The 14,017-nt window shown below is 42.1% G+C and overlaps 1 long non-coding RNA gene across 1 annotated transcript in view; it reads left to right on the top strand.

Annotated features, from left to right (window-relative positions):
• The window catches only part of LOC138297094 (uncharacterized), a 637,371-nt gene that overhangs the window by 287,022 nt on the left and 336,332 nt on the right, over positions 1-14,017 (top strand). The window contains exon 2 of the long non-coding RNA XR_011203922.1: positions 1,648-1,731. This is a non-coding gene — a long non-coding RNA (uncharacterized lncRNA). The remainder of the gene's footprint in view (positions 1-1,647; positions 1,732-14,017) is intronic.

Here is a 14,017-nt window from a genome sequence, read left to right on the forward strand (position 1 = left end):
TTTTATAGCGCGAAACAAGATCCCCGTGATAAAAATAAGCGCAAGCAGCACATCATGCCCAATTCTGCCTGCTCGCAAAACTCTCCTGAATCTCTGAAGTTTTTGTGTGACTCTGAGGAATTCTACAGAGTGAAACTCTGCAAGTTACACCCAGGCCTAATCTTAACCTCCACGTTGAGGAGAGAGATTGGATGTTTTGATGCACAGTGGGTCGTGGGTTGACCAGGGTTAGTCTTTACTAGGATGTCAGTGTTGCACAGGTCAGATAGAAGCATCCCTGTTTCTAACACCTTCTGGAACATGTCCAAGAGGGGTCATCTAATTGTGATCAACAGGCCTTGTAGAGTTCCACAGTGAGCTCATTGGGGCCTGAGGTTTTACCTATTTCTGACTGAGCCAAAACCTTGCCCAATTCTCCAGTGGTAATCTGGCTCTCAAGAAGGGCCCTCTCCCCCTCTGTCAACCTCTTAGAAGGAAGACTGGCCAAGAATGAGACCAGTTCTGTATGTGTATGCACTTCAGGCTATGAGTACAAATCTGTGTAAAAAGCTGAAAAACGACATGCCATGGGACGATCCCCATTGATTGTATGGTTATCTAGGATATATGCAATGTGTTTGTATCTATAGGTGTCATTACAGAGCCAGTACAAGGTTTTACTGAATCATGTTGTACAAACCTCATTCCCCTGGGTTTGGTGCTGGATGGACTGTGATTAGAGCAAGTCTCAGAGAAGGGCTGGGTCTGGGGTTGACTGGTGGTTAGCCTCCAACTCCAGGATGTGTGTAACAAGGTCTGCAATCTCCTGCTGCCTTGTCCTCTCCATAGCCATCAGGTGGCTGATTAGTTCTCTCTGTAGAGTGGCCGTGAACACCTCCCAGAGTGTCCCTCGTGATGTAACAGATCCCCTATTAGTTGACATATATCTATCATTGGTTTTCAATATATGAACTCTACTCACTTAGAGAGGAGTGAGAGAGAGTGAGAGAGAGAGAGGCATGTTCTCTGGCGTTGACTCTCACTTCCAGTTGACTCTCTTTCAAATGTGACACTAGATCACAGCACTTAACTGCAGACAACTGTACCTTAGGAAAGCAAATACACAACATGAGACATATCTAGCAATAATTATACATTAGTCACGTCATCTGCCCAGTAAGATAACTACACAGTTACCTAAACTCTAGTTCTTTCCTCCTAAAGTTCTTAAAGTCCCAAACTGTACCCCAATACCTTAATCGGGCTGGATCTTGAATTATTAAATTCAGACTTTTATTATGTAATCCTGTTAGTTGTCACATTCTTCTCTTTCTGCAGAATTATCTGCTTCACTTTTCTGTCACTAGCTGTTTTCTCTTGCACAGGTTTAGTATTTTTGTAATGGTTTTCCTTTTTTGATAGAATGTTTTTAATATTTTGCTCATCTTACTTTACTACAAAAATGTTCCCTTTCTCCTTTTTTCATTTAAATGTTCTATTTTTACATCTTAATCCTTCACAGGTAATTGAATTGTAGTCTATGTCACCAATCACAACTTTAATGTGAACTTTCAATTCTTTATTACGTTTCACAATAGCTATGGCTGCCTGCCTTCAGTACTCTGCTGTTAAGTTGTACTTAGCTGTGACCTGTATCATTCTTTTCAGGCTTCTCTGATTGAAGTATGGTGGACCATGGGGTTTGGGGTTTCCCCAATGGCACAGATTCAGGAGAAGGGCTTCGGGGAACAGGTGAGTCTCTTTCTTTCCAAATTATTCTCAATTGCCTAGCAAGGTACAGTCCAGGAGGGGTAGAGTTTTATAGAGTCAGTTTCAAGATGGCTGTTGAGGTTTTAACTGTCACATGATCAACAGATCTTGGTTCCAGAATGTTCTTGCTCATACTCTGTGGAAAAGTCTTTTGTGTCTTTGCGGTTGACCTTTGTTGTAAGACGGTTTAGCAGGTGTACAGATAATTTGATGCTTACATGTTCTACGTTTTCCACTGCCATATTGTAACTTTGTTGCCTCTTTCTTCATGCTCACACACTTTGACATCAAGTGATGTTCTAATTTATTGGCTCTTTCATGTTGTTCCTCGAGTTGATGTATTGATGATTACAGGGACAAAGTGGTAGTAACACTGGGCACATGGCAAGTGGGATCTTAGGTGTAAGGAAACCAGACTGCCGGTCTCAAAAACCTTCCATTGTTTTGGGCTCCACTGAAATCAAGGCATAGAGAGGAATGCAAAAAAATTCTGGGAGTTCAAAAAAGGTAGAAGGCTAGACTTTAAGATCCCAAATAGCTTCTCAAGTCTATTCCCCATAAGCCCTAGACCTAAAACTGAATCCACACACTTGTAAGACTCTCTTGTAAACTTGAAAAATGTCTGTGAAGAGGATTACCCCAAAGAAAATATGTGTGCATCACTGAGAACAGCTAGCCTCGGCATATCTCAACTTTGCCTCCAGCATCTAAACTGAGTAGATCTGGGAAGAGGGTAGAAACAAAGCATGTATCCTGTGCCTCACCTCATTATCCCAACATCGTAGGCTGTATAATGATCCAGTAGTCAGCACAACACTGATGCAGAAGGGGGTCTATGCATTTCCTTTTCCTGTCTTCAATGTATACATTAACTGTTTCTGAGCTCTGCTTTCAGCAGCGCATGCACTATCTTGGAGATGTTTTGAGTTAATATATGCTCAGGCAAGACCCTTGTTTGTTAGCACAGCACAAAGGAAAGCTTCACGATACACCACATGTCCTTCAACAGGAAGAGTGACAGGAACAATCAATATTAACTCACCTAAGGGTAAAATTAAAACTCAGCAGACACACAGTATGAGTATCCAGAGCTAGGAAACTAGTACTATTCAGAATGAAACTGGTCTCAGTAGCGAAAACCGGCCCACTAAATTTGGACCTAAAGTTGGATGGTAATGAAAAATACTCCCCTTTCCAGAGGAAGTTCTAAATATTGAGAAAATCCACAAACAGAAAGTACTTTTGCTATGATAGTGACAATTTGGATACTTGATCATCCTCTATTCTTAGCACTTCCTCTAGAAGTTTTCCATTAACACAGTACTTTAAACCATGCTCTTATGGGAAGGCTTTAGTATGTTCAGGGATGTGAACTTACATCCTTTTCCCACTGGATGTGGCAATTCATGCATATTTTAAGTTCTCCTGCATAGTGACTGTAATTTCTTTCTCAAAGTGGTTGTTTCTGCCACTGGAGCAACCACTTTGGGCAAAGAATTTCTGGCAGATATTCCACCAATGTCCCTGTTGGGTTGTGGAATTTCCAATATTAGTGTAGCATCTGCATCTGTACTGCCATGATGGCTTGTGTGAAACAAGTTATGATTGTAAAGCCTCAAAGATTCTAGACCTGGAAACCTCCTGATGTTTTTTGTGTGGAATGCAGTGGGTAGGAAAGACAGTGAGTGGAAATACATTTTGAAAAAATAATACCTGCACAGAGTATTGTATATCTGCTGTCTGTTTCGCTGCTGGACTTGCTAATCTTCCCGCTGGGGTGGGACTACATCCCTAAGCAGGTCTTGTCATGCAAGGAGATGGTGGGGGCCAGCTGATAAGCACCCTATCCCACCATGGCGCGGGACACACGCAGGATGCGCCCGGGCCAAGACTGGGCCCGTCTTTGCCAGTCATCGCTATAGGAGGCTGGCCAGGCCCTCCCTTTGTGCATGGTCATAACAGGTATTGGGCCAACTACATTTTCGGGTTATGCCATTTATGGTCAAACATAGACTGCCAGCCAGCCAAAGGTACTAGACACATACCTCTACATTCCTGGGTGGGTTTTTGCAATGTGGTGTGGGTGTCCTTAGTAAAGAGATAGAGTTGGCAGAATGCCCCCTCTCTATCTCCTTAGCCACAGATTTGCCGCTCTTATCTCAGGATGAGTTAACTCTTGCTCCCTTGGATTCTGATCCAGTGCCGGCGATTTCAACATTGATCTTGGAGGGTGTATCTGACTCTCTCTCTGTATCTGGCACCTCGTCTCCCCTACAGTGCCATAGTTGCATTGTCCCTTTAGAACCTGGTGTGCAGGTGGTGTACGTCCAGGGAGGGGGCACAAAAGGGAAAAGAAACAGAGCATAGTGTAGTGGCAACGCCAAGCGACCCCGTGTGAACCTTTCTTGCCTACTGAGGGAGGCAATTACAAATGTAAATGTCAAATATAAGGGTAAAGTGAGGTCAGACACTATGAGCAAGGGCAAGGACAAGCTGGGGACTTTATTAGAATTCTTTCTGGACAAGATAATCAACCTTTTGGACTGCAAATTGACACTGATTCATACACGCTGACCGCTGTCGAAGCCAAGCTCTTGAATAGGCTTGTGGCTGGACACTGTGGGAAACCCCCGAGAGATGTTTTGTCCACTGCAGAAGTTCCTTCTGCCTTGCCTTCTTTAACCCCTGCTGTTACTTTAGCGGAGGCTTCTCAGATGTTAGGGGTTAGGTCTTCAAATGTATTAGACTGCATCAGCTCATTTAAACCTATTTACTGTGATATGGTGGTCGCTCAATAGAAGATCAGTTCCAGCCAGCAGGGCTGGATTGAAAAAGGGTTTTACCAGGGCTGATCCACAAGAGCCATCAGAAGGAAGGGCTGAGTCATTGCTCACTCCACTGGACAAGGTTACCATTAATTTGCACTATGGGTCAGCGTCATATGTAGTGGTACTGGGCAATGTGCCCCCGCTAGGGTTAAGGTTTTCTGAAAATCATGATCAGTTATGGAAAAAGGTTTCTCACTGGTTGGGCGCACATTCACCTCTGGATGTAAAATCTCTGGCTGGCGACTGTGATTATAAATTCTAATAATCAATTTTCTGGTGGGAGAATTCTTGCTGCCACTGGCCAGCTAATAGCTAATAGCTCTCATACTTCTATTCTGGCACTTCCACTGGGATTTTTCTATAAACCTAAGACAACTCGGCTTGACCAGCAGTGCTGTTTAACATTGAACGTATCGCAGTATGTGCCAGGACAACATAGACAACCTATAGTGTTCCCCCGGTGGCTGTTTCCAACAGATATGCCCTGCTTACCTCGCTCGACATATGTGACTGACTATCTGGATCTGAACACTTGGACGGTCTTGTAATCTCCATTAATGTCCCTGCTGAACAGTGTATCCAGACTCCATCTGATTTAAATGTTAACTCACTGAACTTTATGAGTTGGAACATTCCTGCCTTGCAGTCAAGTTTAAGGACCCCAGTTGGCTCTATTTGAGGTTATTAGAGGTTTCAGGGTGATCTGTTTGCAAGAAACCTGTGAGGTCTCGAACTGTTTCTTTTTGGAGGGGTCATAATCCTTTTTGGTTCCTGCCTCTAAGTCCCATGCTGGTAGACCGAAGGGGGGGGGCTTGTAGTATTCGTTTGTCTAACGGTTAAAGGTAAGCTGCAGGTACTCCCCACTGAAGCTCCAACATTGCTGGCCCGCACGCTTTCTGTGACAGGTCTACCCAACTTTGTGTTCTCGGATTTCTATAATGCCAAATCTCTGCTGTCTGAGGGATGTAATATTAAATGGCTGGGGTCCTTTCTGGAAGATCTGAAGAGGTCCAAACGATCTTTGGTCAAAGTAATTGTGGCAGGAGATTTTAATGTACACTGATGTGGGGATCCAAGGGAGAAAGGAGATTGGGCATATGGCTGTATGTCTTTTTGCCTGCACATGGAACACTCTCGTCAAGGTATAGCTTTAGATGTGATCGCTAAGGAATATAACTTAGTTCTTTCCATTGTAAAGCTAACCTCCTCCAAATCTGGTTTCATCAATCCTACTTTCATCAGGTGTGGTTGTGAGTCATTTATTGATTTTATTTTTGCCTCAGCACCCCTTTCCTGTTATGTCACGCAGGTTGAAATACCATCAAGCCCTTTTAGCAACCACAACCCAGTGTGTTTATCTTTATCCAGCTCTTTGTTGACACTAGCAGAACTCTTGGGTGTTACAGGGTCCTCAAAACTACTAGCCAGGGAAGAAGACCTAGATGGTCCCAGACAGCACCTGACAGCCGCTATGAGAGACTTTATTCTCGGTGTTCAAAGGAACTTGGTATTTGTAGGTCTAGCAATTCTAACCCTGGGGACATATTAGGGGCCGTTGCAGTGATCTCTAAAAAATATCTGCCCTTTTGGAGGTGGAGGTGCCAATAAAGATGTCCGAAATGCACAGATGGTTTGACAAAGGTTGCTCTAAGGCACTAAGGAATCTCACGAGTACCTTACACATTAAACCAAGGGATCCGGACCTTGTCAGGAATAGCTGTAAACAGTACAAGTTAGAAATAACACAGCAAAATAAACATCTTAAACGATGCTGCTCAGGGGGGTCTCCTAAAGGGAATGCAGGATGAAAAGTAGCACCAGATTTTGGAGTGTAGTAAATAGCCCGTTTTTGGCACGAGATACCTTTGCTTCCATAAGGTCACATATCACAGAGGACAGCTAAGTCTCCCATTTTAAGGAAGCTTATAACTTGCTTATCGACAATGGTGATCGAGGTATGGAGACCCTGACTGAGCGACCTTGCAACTTATGTTTTTCTTTAGAGGTGGTGGAAAGCGGAATAGTAAGGCTGGCTAAGCATAAGACACGTGGACCTGATGGAATCCCTCCCAATAGATATATTACGGATGCTAAGGTGTGGATCCCCATCTTAACCTCAATTATTAACGCTTCAGTGAGTGAGGGATCTCCACATACCTGGGATACTTCTATCATTGTTCCTGTATTTAAGAAGGAGGACAGGGATAGTCCCCTTTGTTACAGGCCTATTTCCCTTCTCGATTCCATAGTGAAGGTGGTAGGGCATGTCATCCTGGACAGGCTTGAGTAATGGGCGGAGGAACAATGCATTTTAGCGGATGTTCAGTATGGCATTCTTCTAGGTAGGTCCACTGTGGATCAATGCTTGAACCTGTATATGGTTTTGATCAAATATACAATTGCCTGCCCTGGTTCTATCCATATAGCCTTTAATGATCTCTCCTGGGGTTTTGACTGGGTAAATAAAAACAAACTGTGACAGCTCATGATTACGATTGGGCTAGATCAGGATACTGTTTCCATCCAATGGGACCTTCACAGTAATACTACAGCCTCAGTGTGCTACTCTAAAGACACATGTTGTTTTAGTGTACGCAGTGGCGTTCATCAGGTTTGCATCTTGGCAAATTTTTATTTAACCTATATATCAATCACCCAGAGCAGGACCTGATCACCACTAATGCTAATTGTCCACAGGTGGGTTCACGTAGACTGTCAGTAGTCGCATATGGGAACAACGCTATGTTAATGGTCAAGACTGCCAAGGGGTTGCAGTCCCTGTTGAACGCTTTTAAGACCTTTATGCATGATCTTGACCTGTCTGTAAATGTTAAAAATCTTTGATTATGGTGATTGGGCCCCATACAACAAAGACCAAGGCATTCTATGTAGGGACTAGCATACTGCCTAAGACCAGGGAATTTTCATACTTGGGTATGACCATAAAGTAAGGGGACTTTGTGCAGGTCAATGTTGCAGTCTTTAGCTTTGTCCCGTGGCTTGGCAAAAGAACTATTGGGGCTCTTCTGCAAGTGTATAGGGCAAAGTGTGTATCCAAAGTAAAGTATGGGAACAAGGTATGGGAGTACACTAAGCACAATTTGTTGCAGACGGTTGAAAATACCTTTTTGAGGTGTCTTCTTTGTGTTCCCCAAAGAACCTCTACGCTCTTTGTACATGAAGAACTGGGAGTCGGTTATATTTCTGACACAATAGCGTTTTGTCCCCTTTCTCTTTGGATTGACATTTGGTCGAGAGATGAAACTAAGGCCCTGATTTATACTTTTTTTTGTGCCGCATTAGTGTCATTTTTTACGCAAAAGCAGCGAAAACGTACAAAATACAATTGTATTTTGTGAGTTTGTGCCGCTTTTGCGTCAAAAAATTATGCTAATGCGGTGCAAAAAAGTATAAATCAGGGCTGAAGTTGAATAATGAAGTCCTTATGGATTGTTAGTCCCTAGATCGTTCTCAGCACATCCCAAGGATAAAGTATGTTAGGGAAACCTTGCAGAGCCTTGGTGGGACTGATCAGTTTACCATGCCTGAGAAATTAGTTAAGTCTGATCATAGGGGGATGAAAGACCTATTTATGCAACATAGGTACAGGGAGCAGGTAGCTTTCAAGATGTCCTAGATGCGTAGCCGCTTCATGTTAAAAACTGTCCTACGCATAGAGCCCGACCTATCAGTTGTGCCCAGCATGTACGACTACTTGCTACTGACTAGGTTTAGAATGGGACTATTGCATTACTTGCTGGTCTCCCCCTGTGTTAGGGACTTTGGCCACATAAGTGAGCCCTGCAGCTGTGACAACTTGTCTCTGCAGGATTCCTTACATTTTATTATGTTTTGCAAGCACTATGTTGTCCCACTAAAGGTATATATTATCCCGATTTTGAAGCAGGTGAATTTTAGTCAAGTACGTCATGCATTTATGTACCTACAAATGCTACCAGAAGTAATTATTTTTAATGTGGTGTCTTTTCTGAAAGCTGCAGTAAAAACTGAGGAGCAGTGGTGATTACTAGTTCCCTAGGTCTTGAAATAATTAGTATGCACTTCAACTGTATGAGGCTCATAGAAAGCTATCAGATAAACCTTGTTTTTAATGTTTGTATATTTTACTCTTTGTATTTATTTTTATATTTTTATCCAAGTGATTTTTTTGAATATATTCGTTTTTGATTTGTGTATATTATATGAACTATTTTATATTTTGCTTTTATGACTTGTTCAAAAGTCGAAATAAAATGTATTTGATTTGAATAGCTTTATGAGAGAATCTTCAAATGTATGACTGCATGACAAGCTGTGCATGAAAACTAATATTCTATTTGAATATTTAATTTTCCTGCCCTGGTGTGATGGTAAAGTCAAATATAGGGTGTTGAGAGAACTGGAGATTTTGACTATGGCGTATGTAATACAATTCAAATGTTTAGGAACAGATTAAGATAATATTTAGAGGTTTCACTTGTGAATGTGACTTTAATATAATTGTGATTTACGCATGGATGTGATTAGCGTCTGCTCACTTTGTCAGGATCCTAAATTATGGACGATTGGGTCTATTTTTGGTTTATTTGAAAATGTAATTGACTAGTTTTGTGTAACATGAGGAATTGCAATGGAACCCTTACCAGCCTTATCCTAGAAATAATTATACTAATGATTGTGGACTTGTTTCCTCACTGCATACTTAAATGGGTTCCGCTCATTTAGTACACCTGGAATTTTTGCCTATGACTAGCCAGTTGAACTTTTAGTGTGAGCGAGTCTCACTACCTAAGTACCATTCCTGGTAAATTTACAGTAATTGGACTGTTTAACATCAGTGTCTGACTTTTTGGAACGCACGGTGTCTTGGGGGTGTATGCTTCTTGAAAGCAGGCCCCTTAGTGGAGTCATCCAAGCCTCAATTCCGTAAATCGCTTCCAGTTTACGCTGATCATCAAGAGGTCTTTGTTGTGCACTGGCAACTCACCAAACTAGTAGTGTGTTTCAATGTCCTCTGGTTTTGTTCATCATGTTCCCTGCATCCGGCCTTTCTGGACATTTTTCAGGTCCCGTTGGTGAGGTGCAGGAGATTGACAATTCATTACTTCCCAAATATTGGGCTAAAACATTGAACATGTTTTCTTCTCACTTAAGGTTGGCCTTTAACTGTCTGCTTTTTACAAGGATCTTCAGACCTGTTTCTTTCGCTATGCTTAATGGAGAATGACTTGTCCTATTATGGCAGTTTTTGTGCCAAGCACCAGTCAAATTATACCTTGAGATATAAGTTCAGTTCATATATTCGTTTATTCATTATATACTAACAAGGCCTGCCTCTGCGACAGAAGACCAGAAAGAGGGGCAGCTCTGCCACAGCCTCCCGCATTGAAGTGTGCAGCCCTTACTCCGTGTGTCTGGCTGAGTGGGAGAACCTACGTCCTGCCCTGGAGGACATGGGTGGGAGAAATCATCTTCTGGCTCTTGTCCGCCAACTGAGGAGGTATTGTCAAGGTGCGGATCTGGCTGGGAAGTGCTGCCCCATCTCCATAACTAGAGGGTGCCCCAGATTGGAGTGAGGCATACATAGAGAGACTGGGAAAATGACTGCTTAACAGAAGAAAAAGTATGTGGTGCAAAAACTCCATGAAAGAAAGAGCAGAGCTGTTTTCCCCCTCATAAAATGTTTAAGAGCTCCACCAAGAAGCACCCCATAGTACCACGAGCAGGGTGTTTGATTTATTTTTCTGCTTGTTATGCCCCCCTCCACTTTCCACAGAGTGGTCTGGGGATGGTAGAGACAGCAGCAACTCTCCCAAAAGGCCCTTAAAAAGTCACCCTATGTTTCGGGGCATGCTGAATTCAGGACCCTAGGGGAGGCTTACTGTTTTCAAGCACTCCCAGAGCTGGAGCTTTTGCTCTAAGGCTCTGAAGTGCATGGACCCCCTAGTGGCTGGTCCCATAACTAAATTAAGTGGCAGTTTGATTGTGAAGAAATACTCAGACACACAGGTCGTTTTGAATTCAAATGCTTTATTGACAATATCGTGACTGAACAGTGGCCCTGTCCCAGTAGGTCTGCTGTATTTCAAGAAGCACCTCTTTATGGTGAGACTTTGTTACCTGGTATGGGTGAGGGTATCATTGTTATGGGGATCAGGACCCACTAGTATTAACATGTGAAATGAGGGTGTCACCAACGGTGTTTCCATCCACCTGATGTATTTATTTGTAATTTATTGTACATTATTCAGTAGAGTGTGTATAAAAACATTGCCTTTCGTTTCTAGGAGAAAAAGCACTAACTGGACAATAATGTATTGAGTTTTGTTGTTCCCTTCTACCAAGTTGAGATTACTAACATACACCACCTCCTCTAACTAGGCCCTGGACTGCTCTGCTTCGCTACCCTGACAGAGGGAAATACTACAATGGTGCTTGGTTTCCAGTATTAAGACAATTGCTGACCTTTCACTTGTGAAGAACTCTAATCCTTCACAACTAATAAATTCATTTTTTACAATACACATCAGATAAATGGTGAAGAGATTTGCATGGAGTTTTCAAAACCATATATTTTTGATTTCCTGAAATGGATTAAATTATTTACATAATGCAGGTGTCCAGTGCTGTTAACAGAAATTCATGTCATTCTGTAATTGATTATATTGCTGTGAACTATGAAGTATTGATAAAGGGGGTAGAAATCGAAGGTATAAGGAGAACAGATAGGCATAATAGAGGTGTATATTTTGAAATGTGTTGCAGTGGAGTAAGTCAAAGACCTCCTCTTCCTGTTAGAAATTTGTGTGAGTTTATGATGGCTGATAAAAATTAACTTGGTCATCAACTTTAGAATATCAGTACTGGGCAATATACTTGGAAATGCATTTTAATGATATTGAAAGGATTTTGGCATTGCTGTAACTCATATATAGCACTCTCACAATTTTAGTATCCTGAGCTCATTGAATGCAATTATCAGTTACATTATGCAGTTTAACCAAAGTTTTAAGGTAAACCAATTATGTTTTGATGCTGAATGAGCTGAGGTAAAACTGAAAATGAGGAGATAGCTTAATCTGGCAAGGTATACCTCTGATATCAATAAGAGCAATTTATAACCAATTAGGGGGAAATGAACAAGGGCACTCAAAAAAGAGACACTAACCAATTTGGGGGTCTCACTAGCAATAGGTACATGGTCGCACTAACAGATAACAATGGGATCATAGATGAAAGTGGATGGGCTGTAGTATCTCACTACTCATCAAGGGAAGGGTTCAATAAGGAGTGCAGTACAAGTAAAAAAAAAAATCAGCCACAATACCAGATTGATGTTCTGGTATAGCTCAGATAATCGGTTTTCTGAAAACGTCTGTAGAACTAGTGGTGCATTGTACCTCAATTTTCTTACCAAAACTGGATGATAATTGGTTGACTTAATTGTGGTTCCTGTGTCTAAACAGGTTTTCCAGCAGTGTTTCCCCGTTCCACAAGCTTCTAGCAAAATTAAAGAATAATCCTGATTTCTTGAAATTCCACTGCTTTCAGTAGATACCCTTTTCCAGCCCTTGCCTTTCTTTTCCGGCTTCCTTAGTTCCAGTTGCCACTGTGCAGTCTTCCAACCTCTGCTACTGTTACAAGTTACCGAGTTTGATATGCATGTTTGATATGTGGCATGTATTTCCTATGTTTCCGTTCTTTCCTGCCAGGCACTATTCCTCTCTGGCTCCCTTTTTTCCATGAATGTGCTGTTACTGACGTGTGTTTTATGGGATAACTAGGACTCATGGGTGCAGATGGCAGCCAATGTGTTTATTCTTTCCCACTGTAATTACTTTCTATAAGTTATTTTTTACAACGTTACTTAAATTATCAGCTCCCCAGACCCTGCATTGCATCTATGTACTGTGTGTTGATATATTCAGCCTGTAACAGCAATTGTGGGCAAGAAACTTAAGGGCATATTTATACCTGTTTTGCACCGAATTAGTGTCATTTATTTTAACGCAAATTCGGAGCAAAACTAACTCCATATTTATACTTTGACACTAGACCCGTCTAGTGCCAAATTTATGGAGTTAAAGTAATTTTTTGGGACGTGGAAACCTACCTTGCGTTAAAGAGATGCAAGGTAGGCGTTCCTGTGCAAAAAATGACTCTATGGGCTTAGCACCATATTTATCCCCACGTGCTGAAATCACGCACAGGGGGAGGAGTGGTCAAATAATATTTACGCCTGGGTCAGGACAGGCGTTAGGGGACCTGTGGGCCTATTTCCATGGTGGAACACCATGGAATAAGCCCAGAGGTGCCCTCTCCAGGTCCAAGGGACACCCCCACCCACACCAGAGGGACAGCGGAGGATGGAGTCCTCCATCCCAGGTAAGTGTAGGTAAGTACAGGTAAGTATTGTTTTTTAAGTGCCCTACATGGCACTGGGTGCAATGGCCATGCCCAGGGGAGCCTGGTCCCCTGTGGAGGCCATTTGGGTGGGGGACATGAAACCTGTCTTTTCTAAGACAGGAGTCATGTGGTATGGAAGGTTTTGCACCAGAAATGACGCTAGGCTGGTTAGAGTAATTTTTTTTTACTCTAACCTGCCTAATGTAATTTTTTGGTGCAAAGCCCCCTTCTCCCATACTGCCACCCCCACCGGCTAACGTAATTATTTTTTTACGCTAGCCTACCATTTGCGCCGGCTTGCACCATTCCATAAATAAGGTGCCTGGCTGGCGCTCAAGAATGGTGCAAGCCAGTGCAAAACTTTTTGATGCAAAACTGCGTTAGTGCAGTTTTGCACCAAAAAGTATAAATATGCTCCTTAGGCCCATATTTATACTTTTTTAATGCCGCATTTGCATCATTTTTGATGCAAAAGCGGTGCAAACTTACAAAATATAATTGTATTTTGTAAGTTTGCGCCGTTTTTTGTGTGAAAAAATTACGCAAATGCATCACTAAAAAAGTATAAACATGGGCCTTAGTGAGCTGCAGTCAGCCTGTGGAGCTCTTAAGTTTTTTATCCCACATCCTCTTTAGCACTAAAGGTGTGATGTATTGCAAGTCCTGAATGTTGGTGGTTCTGAATGCTGAATAGCCTCTTGACTGTCTAGATTTCTGAGCTTTGACTTTCTTTCCTCCCTTGGGCACGGCTTCCTCATTGGATCCCTCCTCTACTCTGACTCCCTCTCTGATATTGTGCAGCTCTGTTACCAATATTGCTTTCCTTTTCCCTCTACTCTGGAAAAACCCAGTCACACGCTTGTCATAAATTATTCCTAATTTAATATTAGGAAGGATTAATGAAACTGCAAATGCATGAAGTGATTTTGTTTTTTAAACTTTTAAATCTGAGTATTTATTGATATACATTATTTTTAATACCATCAGCCATCTAAATCTATTATACAAAACACAGCTGTTTTGATGTATTTGAA

Source organism: Pleurodeles waltl, chromosome 1_2 (genome assembly GCF_031143425.1).
Source record: "Pleurodeles waltl isolate 20211129_DDA chromosome 1_2, aPleWal1.hap1.20221129, whole genome shotgun sequence".
Taxonomy (NCBI): Eukaryota; Metazoa; Chordata; class Amphibia; order Caudata; family Salamandridae; genus Pleurodeles; species Pleurodeles waltl.